Source organism: Cervus canadensis, chromosome 21, assembly GCF_019320065.1.
Source record: "Cervus canadensis isolate Bull #8, Minnesota chromosome 21, ASM1932006v1, whole genome shotgun sequence".
In the NCBI taxonomy this organism is placed as follows: domain Eukaryota; kingdom Metazoa; phylum Chordata; class Mammalia; order Artiodactyla; family Cervidae; genus Cervus; species Cervus canadensis.
Window position 1 is genome coordinate 31,630,436 of NC_057406.1, and position 14,695 is coordinate 31,645,130.

General features: G+C 39.5%; 1 pseudogene; it reads left to right on the top strand.

Moving 5' to 3' along the window:
• Nucleotides 1-9,159: 9,159 nt before the first annotated feature.
• LOC122423052 lies at nucleotides 9,160-10,201 on the top strand (annotated as a pseudogene).
• Nucleotides 10,202-14,695: the final 4,494 nt, after the last annotated feature.

Below are 14,695 nucleotides of genomic sequence, written 5' to 3' on the forward strand. Positions count from 1 at the left end.
GTGAGAGACTTAGAACAGAGATTTCGAACCTTCTGGGACTGAAGTGACCAATTAATTTGAACAACACAGTGTGCTTTTAGTTCGTATTTATTTTGAGACTTATTTGCCTCTTCAGTCTGAGAGGGGAGCAGGGATCTAAGAGGAAGGGCTGGAAGGCCACGGGACAAAGGTGGATGTGTTCATCATATGCTGGACTATTCCACTCAAGGCTCCACTGTTGAATCTTGAAAGAGACAGTATGAAGTTAAACAAATAAATGCCTTACCCAATAGCTGTTATGAAGCTTGCTTTTTATCATTTGATTTGTTTAATTTTGTGGGTTTGCATTTTAAAGAGTATTTCCCAGAGCAACAAAACAGTTAGATTAAGTTTCCAAGGGAGGTCAGCACTTAGGGCCAAGGACCTAGCCAGAAATCTTAGATCCAGATAGAGAGACAAGAGCCAAGGCTGTTACGTACCCTTATAAAAATAATTCAAAAGATAAGTCTCTGACTATTAAGTATGTAAATGGTACAGCCATATTGGAAAATAGTTCAGCGGTTTCTTTAAGAATTAAGGTTACATTTATCATACGATCTGGCCATTTTCACCCCAGATGAAGAGAAATGAAAGTCAAGGTCCATACAAAGACTTGTCCATGAATGCTCACTTCTGCTTTATTTGTGATAGCTTCACACTGTGGAAGCAACACAAATGTCCATGAACAGATGAATGGATAAACAGATCGTGCTGTGTAATGGAATACTACTCAGCAATGAAAAGGAAGGAGCTAGTGACACAAATGGCAATGCAGATTAACTTTAAAATAATCACAGTCGAAGATGCCAGGCTAAAATGAAATTTCAAAAGAATACTGTGTGATTCCATTTATATAAATCTTAGAAAGTGTAAATTAATCTATAGTGACAGAAAGCAGATCAGTAGTTGCCTGAGGATGTTGAGGGTGGGGTGGGGAGGAGTGGGAGGGAACAATTACAAAAGGACAGGAGAAAACTTATGGGGGTGGTGGATGTGTTCATTATCTTGATTGTGGTAATGGCTCTAGGGGTGAACATGTATGTCAAAACTCATCAGACTGTGTATTTTAAACATGTAGTTTATTAGGTGTCAATTAGACCCCAATAAAGCTGTAGAACAATTCTAAATAAAATAACTAAACTTTTAGTATTTTTCCTTTTCAGGGCTACTTATCAACAAATGATATTCTGATGGCTCTTTCCATTTTATTTGAAGAATCCTAAAACCTTCAGCATGACCCATGCTAGTCACACTAAGCACTACTGCCTTCACAGGAATAATAATAACTAGTGCTCATTGATAGCCTTCTGTTGAACAGGGGTTATGCCAACACTTCACTTACATTATCTCTCATTTAATGGCCAAAAAAAAATTTTCCTAGTGTGAGTACTACTATTAGTTCCATTTTACAGAAGAGGAAATCAAGGCAGAGTGGTTAGAACACAGGAACACAAGTGTGGAGAGCCCCAATTCAAAACTATGAACAGCTCTCCTCCTGGGCTTCCCTTTTTACTAATAGGACATAACTACAAATTTATTTGACAGGAGCAAAGAATTCATGCAGAAGCAAGGGCCTGTTGCTATAACCCTGTAGCTATTTCTCATGCTCTCTATTTGGCTTCCTGGCCTCTGTGACACTAATTCTTTGTTTCAGTTTTTAATTCCCCATAGCATCATCTTTCTGCTTGTTCTCAAGATTTTCCATTGCCCTGGTTTTCTCTCTGGATTCTGCACTTTTTGCCTTTATGGTCTTCAGTGCCTGCCCCATGCAGAGAGCTTTGTCAGATGACTTACTCTGCTTTGAATAGATACACCTATCTATTCTTTACGCATAGATTCTTCAGGTAGAAGAAATATGTGGACAAGGAAGGGATGGATTTCATTCAAGATCAGGATACGGTCAAAATCTTTGCAAGGAGTACAAAGTAAAAGGACTAGGTAGCAAGACAAAATAAGATGGGGCAGAGATAATAGGGAAGAACAAATCCAATTCCATATTAGATCTGTTCCTTTTACTTAAGCCTTTGTGCTCTGTTGCCTCTGCTTAGTCATGCTAGCTCTGCACCCTTTGTAAAAGAACGTAGCCTATAGCCTGAAACATACAGGATAGCCTATTCTCAGGGCTCTGACCTTTAAGGGTCCATGCATATAGAGGTATGGAGTAGGGAATGGCAACCCGCTCCAGTATTCTTGCCTGAAAAATTCCATGGACAGAGCCTGGTGAGCTACCGTCCATGGTGTTGTAAAGAGTTGTACACAACTGAGCGACTGAGCACATACAGAGATAAAAAGTTGCAGAACTGAGAATAACATTTGTCTTGGAGCTTTACTGGAACATAGTGACCTGACCTACGTGGAAGGTTACAAGAACAAAGGATTCCTACACCTAGAAGTTTGCAACAACTAACCACACCCTTTGCTCTCCTTGCCTCGAAAATACTTTGCTGAAACCCTTCAGGGAGTTTGGGGTTTTGTGAGCATGAGTCACCCATCTCCTTGCATGGCCCTGCAGTAAATCTTTCTCTGCTCTAAACCCCAGCATTTCAGTTTGTTTGCGTTTGATAACAAGGATAGGAGATTGGCAGCAACTTAGGCAGAATCCAGTGTAAGAGGCAGCAGAGAGGTAATACTTTTACTGCTACGTGCACGAGCAGGAGGGCATCAGTGCAGTCTGCTGAGTGCCAGGCAGGTAGAACTAGCAGGAGGAGAAAGCAGGGATGACAGAGTAGCCTCTGAGGAGCCTCTGAAACTTGGCCTTCAAGAAGCAAGGTGTCCACTGATGCATCTAAAAACTGAGAGCCCAGAACACTGGGCGAGCTTTGCCTGGGTTGACAAAGATTGCCAGAAGGTCCTAAAAATAGGGCTTCACAGCCTTTTCACAGTTCTGCCAGTCTCCCAGATTAGTTTGGACTCTCTCTTTTTTTATTTTTAATCAGTAGGAGAAAAAAGAAAGATGACAATAAAAACCATATGGAAGCCTCTTCTCATGCTGGAACTCTTTGATCTTCTCTCCAAATAGAAGAAAGTAACCTTCCCACTCTTAAATCATTCCAAATGCTTTTCAGCCTCTAGATACACTACTATTTCAGGTAAACTTAATATCACGGTTCACTCCTTCGTTTATTTGTTTAAACACTGGCTGAACACTCATCAAGTACCAGTTTCTATGCCAGGAACTGAAGGTACCAGGAAAAATTCCCTGTCATTGCCTACATCAGGTCCACAGTCCAAAATGGGAATCAATTAAGAGACACACTTTGCACAAGAATTTCGGGAGCCTCAGGAAGGGATGTTTAAGGGAAAGGTGGACGTACAGGGGAAAGGGAGATGGAGGTTAAAGAAGCTTTCTGAAGGAAATGACACAAGAGTCACAAAGAGTCATTCCTAGTTTTCTCAACAACTCTAAAACTTGGTTTCATAGAGCTTGGTTTCATAGAGCTTCAACATCTCTAATTCTGCCAGGATAGTCTTCAGAAAGCCCCTATGTATATGGACTTTTTCTTTTTTTAACCACAGAACAATATAACGTAAGCAGAAAGAAAATTCTGCAGGTTTTTAAACATAGATTTAAAGTGATTTCCTGAGAGTAGTCAACATAGAGAACTTGTGATCCAAGGACCTGGAATATCTTCAAGAATCAGTACGTTCAAGGATGAGTGGGTGAATTAACAGCTTTAGAGAAACAGGATTGTTCATTCATTTATTCATTCAATCAGTAAATAAATATACTCCTTGCAGACACTGGTGATTCAAAAATGAATCATTTGTTTACAGGTCGACAATAACCATTTGTTCATCTACAGTTTTGCCTTTATGGAAGATATTTATCCCCAACTAAAATGGTCCCTTGTCACTGGTGTCAAAACCAGGCTACCGTTCTAGGTTGTCCTAACCCAACATGACTTTTCTCTTTGGTTTTTACTAAAAAATGTGTACTAACAAAAGGACCTTGGCACACAGACATCCACTTTCTAAATGCGTGGGAAGAAGTCCTTGAAATAAATAAGATCTAATGGACAAGGGGTAAATTTGTAAATGCTGCTGCTTGATAAATGTATGTAATAAAAATTACTGTAGTTTGTGCTTATAAAATAATAATCGCTTTTAAAAACTAGTTTTCAGTAAGTTCTCTAAATCCTTAGCTAAAAAGTCTTGTGTAAATCAATATCCTTTCTGAAAATCTATTTTACCTTTCCGTTTTAAAGGGCCTATCCCTTCCATTGTTCAACTTAGGAAGCTGGGCTGCCAGTTTGATAAGATTGTGAGTGTGGTCTGAATGCTCTATGCTAATCTACTCTACATCAGGCTGGAAGCTTATCTTGACAGGAAAACTTGGAGCGGGCCTTGTGGAAGGATTTTGGCATCACACATTGGAGTGGAAAATATTCACAGGCTGTAACAAAGTCTGGCTTGGGCTGCTGTAGGAAAGGCAGCCACTGGCTGGGAGACAATTCGTGTAGGAAAGTCCTGGGCGCCTCTGTGAGAGGCCTACAGGATGGTGCTATCCACTGAGAGGGGGCAGGATCAGGGAATCATGTGTGTTTTCATGAGGATTGAGAGGAACGGCAGCTAACACAAGCCAAGTTAGAAAAAGAACACAACCACTGAGCGCTTCCATCACAGCCTTTTGGATCCAAAATGCTTCATGTGCAAAAATAATGTGCCAGCTGAAGAAAGAATCCTTCAGGGGTTTTAAAAAGATAAAGTCTAGAAAAACCCTCAGGCACAGGTGTACCTGTTTGTGTGAGGATGTCAAACCAAAACGGCATAAAGCAGCCCTTCATTTCTCTCAAAAAGGTTTTGAATCTATTCCTGACCTTTGTGGTAAAAATAAAAGTGGTGTTTTTTTTTTTTTTTTTTTTTAATCAAGTGTGTCCCTGTTTGGTGAGAAATTGCATCCTCCCCGCCCCCCCGCCCTCCGCTCTTTGGTGGGAGGCTTGTTTTTGTTTTTAACATACTTGTAAGCTCTGAACTTTGTCACTGAAAAATATTTAGAAATGCTGATTTCTAGGATGAGAGACAATGGTGGTATACATATTTTGACTCAAAGTTTAAAAAAAAAAATGCCAGGGACTTGTGATGACCTCCTGTGCTGCTGTCCCTGAGAATTGTGTGACTTTTCTGGGAAAAGGAACCCATGACTATTTACTCCACTGAACCTAGAAGTCTAGTGTAAAAACAAAATATGACTAGCTAAAGTGGTAAATGAGATTTCACACTGCCTGTCTCCTCCAGATAGAGAAACTTTAATAATAAAATGATGTTCACACAGTGAGGCCTGCTGTACCCCATGGAGGTTGATTGTATGGGTTGAGTCATGGACTGTGCTCCATTTGGGAAGGCTGAAGCAAGGGGGATGAGCTGTGTCTATTTGCAGAGGTATGAGCAGAGGAGCTGAAGTTGCCCTGCCCTCTCAGTTGTGGGAGGGGCATGCATGATCCATTTCGGAAAAAGCAGAAATGCCATTCAGTTGTCAGTTCCTTAATAGCAAAGAGCATGCTCTGTCTTTGATTTCCTCATGACCAGCATGGCACCTGGCACATAGTAAGGGGTCATTGTTAGAAGTGAACTGGGTTAGCATTCTGGGCTCCACTGGGAGTGTCAGTTATTGAAATGAGCTCCACACTCATGGAGAAGTCAGGAAGAGGCAGAAAACCATATATGGAGATTGACCATGTCCAGGCAGATAAAGGAGAGAGGCTAGCGTATGGCAGTAGCCAGAGGGTGCTCCTGAGATGTTGGAGGTACATCATAGGGGCAGGAACAGTGGTTTCTGGGGAGGGTGTTTCCAAGGTAGCACAAGTTGGGGAGCTACAAGTTTGGGAGTTGTCTCAAAAGATAGCACAGGGATACCTGGCAGCCTGTGCTGAAAATATGTGTCAGTGCATTCATACTGAGCAAAGCTACCGTTCAGGAGTAGCCCTGGCAATTTCTTAGCTCAGCCCATAGGCCCTGAGTTTGCCTGTGTCTAATACCACTAAGGAGGGCATGGCAACCCACTCCAGTATTCTTGCCTGGAGAAATCCATGGACAGAGAGGAGCCTGACAGGCTATAGTCCACAGGGTCGCAAAGAGTCAGACAAGACTGAAGCGACTGAGCATGCACAATACCACTGAAGTCTTTTCTTTAAAATGCATTTAAAAATCATTTTATTTAGATTATGTTTTAGAGCTTTTCTAAAAAAATATTTATTTTTTATTGAAGGATAATTGCTTTATAGAATTTTGCTGTTTTCTGTCACTCCTCAACATGAATCAGCCACAGGTATACGTATATCCCCTCCCTTTTGAACCTCCCTCCAGTCTCCCTCCCCATCCCACCCCTCTAGGTTGAAACAGTGCCCCTGTTTGAGTTTCCTGAGCCAGACAGCAAATTCCCATGGGCTATGTATTTTACACATGGTAATGTAAGTTTCCATGTTACTCTTTCCATACATCTCACCCTCTGCTCAGACTATGTTTTTAGAGCAACTTTAAGTTTATAGCAAAGTTGAATTGAGGGGAAGGGACAGAGATTTCCTGTGTATCCCCTCCCCATCCCCAGACACAGCCTCTCCCATTATCAACATCCACCACCAGAGGGTACATTTGTTGAAATGGATAAACCTACACTGACATGTCATTTTCACCCAGAGTCCAATAATTTACATTATTGTTAACTGTTGATGTTGTAATACCACTGAAGTCTTATAAAACTGTATTGGCATAAGAATTACTTTAGGTTTTCTCTCCAATAGCCTTCTCAAACACCCCTGCCCACCATTGTTCCAAGTTCAGTGACTCACACCTGCATGCTCCTTCTAAACCTCGGAGAGCTGGATAGACAGTATCATGTGAATTGGATTCCTATCAAGAATTTTTCCATCTCATGCCTTTGGCCATCACAGATAGTACACTCTTGTGCATACTCTAGTATATGCTTCCTGGCCAGACCTCAGTTTTTACCCCACATAACAAGAACCCCTTTTTCAGGGACAGAGTGATCAGACAAATTATTTGGAATCCCAGTCTAAAATGGTAACTAGGAAAAGCAGACAGTCAGGGGAGCTGGGGGGGTCTGGATCTCTTTTTTACCATTATAAAGACACATCTGTTCCATTTATTTTCCTCTTATAGCTCTGTCATTGATTTTTGGAAAATAGTTTGTTTACTTGTTTAACTGTGAAAGTTTCAGGGGTGGTTTTCTTTTTTTATTGCTTTGGAAAATTCTTACTCCTGACTCATCGCATCTTTATCCTAATTTTCTAAAAGTAAATATACCTTTAAATAGAGAAAGAGCAAGTGGAAGGGGGGATATGCGTTTCAGCCCAGTGGTGTTTAAGAGCATATATGTTAGAAATAGAAAGTGATATAAACACAAAAAATAACCAAGGAAAGTTTTCTACCAATGCTGTGACAAATTATCACAAATGTAGTGGCTTAAAATAAAACAGATTTACTTTCTTATATTTATGGAAGTCAGAAGTTCCCAAATCAAGGTGTCAACATGGCTGCATCTTCTCTGGATGGAGGTTGTAGGGGAGAATCCATTTTCTCACTTCTAGGCAAAATGAGGTAAAAAAGTAATTCAACTCATTCTAATCCAGTACTTGTTATGTTATTATATACCAGATATTATGGTAAACTATATGACAATATAAACAGGATTAAAGAATAATCCTTAATTTCAAAGGTATTATAAATTCTAGTTAGAGAAATGGGCCCATGAACAACTAGCTACAAGAATCAACAGAATAGAAATATAATGAGTAGATATATAAATCAAATACTGTGGGAACAATGAGGAAGAAAAAATACACTGTGATTGGTGATGCCAGGATACTAATCCCAATACTGATATCAGCACACCAACTTCAAATATAACTGAAATTAAATAAGCGGCATTTATACTGGGTTTTGAAAGATGAGTAGACATTCCATAAACGGAGAATGTGGGAAAAGGGCATTGCAGGTGTAGGAAATTCCTTGAGGAAAAGCATGAGGACAGGGATGAGCAGCGCAAATAAGGAAATGCTGACTAGTCTGCTATGGTAGAATTGTTTGGTGTGAAGAGGAACATGGATCTGGAAAATTTGAGAGGGAGTCAGATTTATTTAGCAACTATTTATTGAATACTCATTGTACTCTGGGAATAAAACAAGGGGCAGAGGAAACAAACACCCCTGTCCTCATGGTGTTTATCCTCTAGTTTGGAGATGGAGAGGTGGGACCAATGCCAATAAATGAAAGTGCTATAGATTATGAAATAGAGGAACATAAAGTGGGGAAGGGAGCAGGGCAAGCACTTTCAAAGGAATTGATTCAGGAAGGCCTGCTGAGAAGGTAACCGATGATCAATGACTTGAAGGGGGTGAGAGAATGTTTAGGGGGAAGAATGTTCTCACAGACAGCAGGGAATCCAGTAGTTTTTAATATGGCTTCCTATCAAGAAGCAATGGCTTCTCAAAGAAATACAATCCAGAGCTTCGAAGATTTTGCACTGCAAGGAATGTTTTCCAATCACTGAAGGATAGCATCTAGGCTGTCAAGGATCAGAAGGTCTTCTTTCTAGTGAGAAATCTTACAGACTACCCTTTAATGAGAAATCTTACAGACTACCTGTCATCATTGCCCATGATTCTGATACCATTAAAAGCTACTGGGTTTTCCTAAAACACAACTTAAATTTTCATCATCCTTATCCTCAAAAATATTTAATGACTTTCCATTTTTAAATGGGAAACAAAAAGTCATAGTGTAGCAGGAATTAAAAGCCCTGAACACTTTGGGTAAGAGGCTTACCTTCTCCAATCTCCAGGTGCCTAGGTATCTGTTTTCTCTCTCATTGCTGTATAGAAACAGGCTAGACGCCCTTCTTGCTCCTCAATACAACTTCAGCCTGGCTTTCCCATTCTTGATGATAAATACTCATGTGTCACTTGGGGGAGGGACTGCTTTACCTCCTGCCCCAAGGGGCGCACGTTTCTATTAGGCTGGTGCAAAAGTAATTGCGGTTTTGCATTGCTGAACTTTACCATTTGATATTGGAATACATTCTTAAATAAATGTGGTTACATTATACATAATTTTAATGCATATTTCTCACTTTATGGTTTTTTTTTTTTTGCTAGTGACTTATTACTTGACTGTTTATTTTAGACTATGGAATTGGTGTTAGACAAAAAGCAAATTTGAGTGATTTTTTTTATTTGAGTTCAAAGTGGGCTGTAAAGCAGTGGAGAAAACTCACAACATCGACAACGCATTTGGCCCAGGAACTGCTAATGAAGATACAGGGCAGTGGTGGTACAAGAAGTTTTACAAAGAATACAAGAGATTTGAAGATGAGCAGTGCGGTGGTTGGCCATTGGAAGTTGACAACGACCAACTGAGAGCAACCACTGAAGCAGATCCTCTTACAACTCCACAAGGAGTTGCTGAAGAACTCAACACCAACCACTCTATGGTCATTCAGCATTTGAAGCAAACTGAAAAGGTAGAAAACCTCAGTAAGTGGGTACCTCATGAGTGGACCACAAATCAAAAAAAATCATCATTTTGAATTTAGTCTTCTCTTATTCCACACAACAACTAACCATTTCTTGATTGAATTGTGACATGCAATGAAGAGTGGATTTTACATGACAACCAGAGATGACCAGCTCAGTGGTTGGACCAAGAAGAAGCTCCAAAGCACTTCCAAAAGCCAAACTTGCACCAAAAATTTAAAAAAAAAAAAAAAAAAGTCATGGTCACTGTTTGGTGGTCTGCTGCCTGTCTAATCCACTCCAGCTTTCTGAATCCCCAGCCGATTATATCTGAGAAATATGCTCGGCAAACCAATGATATGCTCTGAAAACTGAAATACCTGCAGCCAGCATTGATCAGCAGAAAGGGCCTAATTCTCTAGGACAATGCCTGACCACACATCTCACAACAAATGCGTCAAAAGTCAACAAATTGGGCTACAAAGTTTTGCCTCATCCGCCACACTTCACCTGACCTCTTGCCAACCAACTACCACTTCTTGAAGCATCTTGACAACTTTTTGTAGGAAAAGTGCTTCTACAACCAACAGGAGGCAGAAAATGCTTTCCAAGAGCTCACTGAATCCTGAAGCATGGATTTTTATGCTACAGAAATAAACAAACTTATTTTTCATTGGAAAAAATGTGTTGATAATAATGGTTCCTGCTTTGATTAATAAGGGTGTGTTTGAGCCTAGTTATAATGATTTAAAATTCATGGTCCGAAACAGCAATTACTTTTGTACTAACCTAATGACTCCATGCAGTACTTTTTGTGCAGGATCTCTGGTGAAGAATGTTTTTTTTCTCCAGGGGCTTGGTAAAATCCCAGGAATATTTCAGTATCCCTTGTGGATTTAAGTGTCTGGCTGCTGCTTGGTTACCTATCCTTGAATTTGGCTTTGGGAGTTAGAGAAGGCTTCACACAGAGGAGGTGGCATTTGAACTTGGCTTTGAAGGATTAGTAGGATTTTGCCAGAAGTAATGGAAGAAGTCTCACTGGCAAGAAAGATAATTACTGGCAGCACTTTTATTCCTGCTTCATAATATTCAGGAAAATTTAGACCTCTAGTCCTATACACTTGTACATTGTGTGTTTATGGCTGAAAGTAAATATGATTAACTCTAGATAAAACCCAACTTTACAAATCCTCTTTTATGTGCAAAGTATTTCAAGGAGGAGGTTTGATTTATTTACATTTTTAATTAAATGAAAATTACAGATAAAAGATGCTATACCACTCATCTTCCTAGGAAAAGAAAATATTGCAATGTAATTAAAAGGATGCCTCAAATTATAATTAGATTGGAAATTTAATTATGACTAGAATACTTTATCCTTATGCACACTGACACCTTGTTGATACATAACCTTTAAAGTATTTTTATTATATTTACTCTAAGATCTTAATCTGTGGACTAAATAAAACCCTTAGGTTCCTAAGAAGAGCTAGAATTCAGCATAGAATCCAAAGTGCCGTTTTTTGTCTGGAAACAAAAAAAAGTATTGTGTTTCAGAATTCCTGTTCTGATCATGACTGGATTTTATTACAACTTAACACTGCAAAAAATTCTAAAAAATCTCTAGCAGATATCAGTTAGTATAATATTAGTAACAAATTTCTTAGCTAGAGAGAACATCCTTTGGTTCATATCCGATAGAGTTACTCGCTTCCGAATGAAAGGACTGAAGGAATTCATATATATATACACTCAGGAATCACATTTTCCAGAAAGAATACTCTTCCTATGGGATGTCAGCTGTACATATAGAAATGTATTATAGCAATTTGGTCGAATTTCTTCTGCAGATGAGCTCTGGTTAAATACATTTGCTATAATTAACTTCCTGTGGCACCATTTGACACTTCTTGCAGCTTAGGAAACAATAACTTTCACAGTAAAAATGATTTAGTTACAGCATAATGTGCTCCGATAGAAATGTTTTGAGATAAAGATCCTCAATATGCAATTATTATTAGCTTGATATGGAAAATACTGTGTGATAAAACCTGTTTGAAGAATTGCCACTTTAACTTATCTGGGATGAAGAATGCACTTAATAATAAATTGAAGGTCTTTATTCATGAGTCAAAGTCTGAATTTGTAGCCTTTGTGGAAATCTCCATTCAAAAATGTGTGTTTGTTAATTAAATCATTAAATAAATATATGTTGAAAATGTATCATGTGCTTGGTATTTGCTAAAGTTTGTAGAGTATATCTTCTCTCTAATTTAACCACAGTCATTAATTTGATTAGCCTTCATGGCCGTAAAAGAAGGAAAGTCTTGCTTTTATAAACTCATGAGGAAAAACACACAACAACAACATCTGATTATCTAAAATAGACTCGTTTTCATTCTACTGAGATCTAACCAACACGCCCCTCCTTTTTTGAACCAATTTTCACCAGACAACTTCTGCTCCCAGATGAACTGAATTTCTACAAATGGCCTGCCTCTGTGGTCCTCTGTATAGGCAAACCTCTCATTGAAGTCCTTATCTCTTTTGAAGGGACTTCAAAGGTCCATTGAAATCCAAAACTTTCCTTGAAGTTAAGTCAAGTTTTGCCTGTTTTAGGGCTGCAGGATTTCATCCAGAAAAGCCTAGGTGGTTAACAAGGAAAGAACATGTTAACCTGGTTGGATTTCATCACAAGTGGAATTTGGTCTGACAATTTTGGCTCTGTTAGGGGGTTTAAAGCATATTCAGCTGTGGAAATGATAAAAGGATTCCCCTACCTGGTTTTATAGCACAATAGCTGAAAGACCAGCAGGTATTTCCAAGCGTCTTTTAGTGCACATCCCAAACTGCTACACCAGCTGGATCTTCAGTGAATGAAACGACCCTGCTGTTAAAACATTTGAATCCCAGTCAAAGTCGTTGACAGTAAAAATCCAGGTGGCTATGCAAATTGGTCATTTCCTTAAATAGTAATTTGAGTTTCACCAGGTGAGTCCTGCTAATAATGACAACCAACATCTGTGGAGCCTGTTTCAATTCACAGAACAACTTTTATGTATATTATCTCATCGTTGCTGTTGTTGTTGTTTAGTCGCTAAGTTGTGTCTGACTCTGTGCGGCCCCATGGACTATAGCCTGTCAGGCTCCTCTGTCCATGGAATTCTCCAGGCAAGAATACAGGAGTGAGTTGCCATTTCCTTCTTGGGGATCTTCCTGACCCAGACATGGAACCGTGTCTCTTGCACTGGCAGGCAGATTCTTTACCATTGAGCCACCAGGGAAGCCCCATATTTTCTGTTAGTTTTCATTAAAACTCTGTGAGATGAAGACATGGAAGTTCAGAGAGATGAAGCGATTTGTCTAAGGTTATGCAAGTAGTTAAGTAGTGAGTCAGGATTTGAACCCAGACATTTGAAGCCAAGCACAGTGGGCTTTCCTTAAGACTAAGAGTCATTGGTAGTGTGGATGATTCTCGGCCTGTAGTTCTTGACTGAAAGAAACAAGAGCTGCTTTGTCTTCTTTGGAGAGTCTATTTCTATAGGTTCCTCTTTGAAAATAGGATAGATTACATTTTGTGCTCTGGGCTCATATTACCAAATCTTCTGGTTTTTCAAGAAAAGTTAACAATTCTATTTGGGCGCCATTCCAATTTTTGACTGTTAACAGCTGTGTTAGTCTGGCTCTTTGTTCTCAAGTTTTCATCCCTTTTTGATAGAAAAATTACATATCCACACCCTTTGCATGTAACTCTAGGGCTTCTCAATAGAACAGACTGTACATCACTCACCTTATTGGTTTTAGGTTTGGTCATGTGATTTGGATTGCCCAATGAAATGTAGCATAATGTAAGCTGTGACTTTAAAAAGTACCTTCTATCTCCCATCCTTCTTCGCTCCTGCATTTACCTTGAGAGTGTCCTTTTACAGTCCTAGTAGGATGTGGAGCAGACTAGAACCTTATCTGCAGTTTGCATCCGAGCTCAGTGAATCCCAGCGGATGTCAGTGAGTTCCTGCTGGACCCAGCAGAGCCTCAGCCAACAGGCAGACCTGTAAGAAATAGTTTTTTTTTTTTAAGTTTTATTGGGATTTAATTGATTTACAGCATTGTATTAGTTTCAGGAGTACAGAAGAGTGAATCTGTTATAGTAATACATATATCCACTCCTTTTATAGATTTTTTACCTATATCAACCATTACAGAGTGAGAAATAAATATTTGTGGTTGTAAAGCTATTGAGATTTGGGCTTGCCCGTTATACAGCAGATCCTGACCATGTTAAACATCTTTTTTTTTTTGTCTGACTCTTTGGGACCCCATGAACTATACAGTTCATGGAATTCTCCAGGCCAGAATACTGGAGTGGGTAGCCTTTCCCTTCTCCATGGGATCTTCCCAACCCAGGGATCAAACCCAGGCCTCCCACCTTGCAGGTGGATTCTTTACCAGCTGAGCCACAAGGGAAGCCCGATGTTAAACATCTTTAAGCAAACATTACAGCCCAAATTAAGTACTTCTGTAGATTAGATGCAGCCTGTGGGTCAAAGCCTGAGATGTGTGAGGTGAATCCTTGGCAATATCTTTGCCAATAGTTGCATTGAGATCTTGGGAAAAATTATATCAAATGTCTGGTGCATATAGTATTTAGAACAAGTGCTAGTCAGTTGTTTCTGACTTTTTGCAACACCATGGACTGTAGCCTGCCAGACTCCTCTGTCCACGGATTTTCTAGGCAAGAATACTGTAGTGGGTTGTCAATCCCTGCTCCAATTTAGAGCAAGGAGACTGTTAAGTTCTGACTCCTAAACAACCTCTGTACTCCTACTCAGGAGAGATATATGAACTAAGGCATATAAGTAATTGAAGGTGTGGGAGTGAAAGGAGAGATTTTCCTTGTCATTGACCTGGATTAACAGGATCAGCCTACACATCCCCTGTCAGCACTATTTTATAAATGTACACTGAATCCTTAGAGAATGAACTTGTTCTCTATCATTTGTGTTTGTCCCAGTCAAAAATTTTGAGAGTCCCAGAAAAGCTAGAAGACTTGGAACTATATTTAACCTTTCATCCTTCTTCAGCCTGAAAAAGGAATCTTAATAATTGAGAGAAATACCCCATACTTACTAGGTCTTGGGAAATGCAATAATTTATTTTCTAGAACAAACATCACCCAGGGAATTAAACAAGAGTTACTGCCTGCCGAATT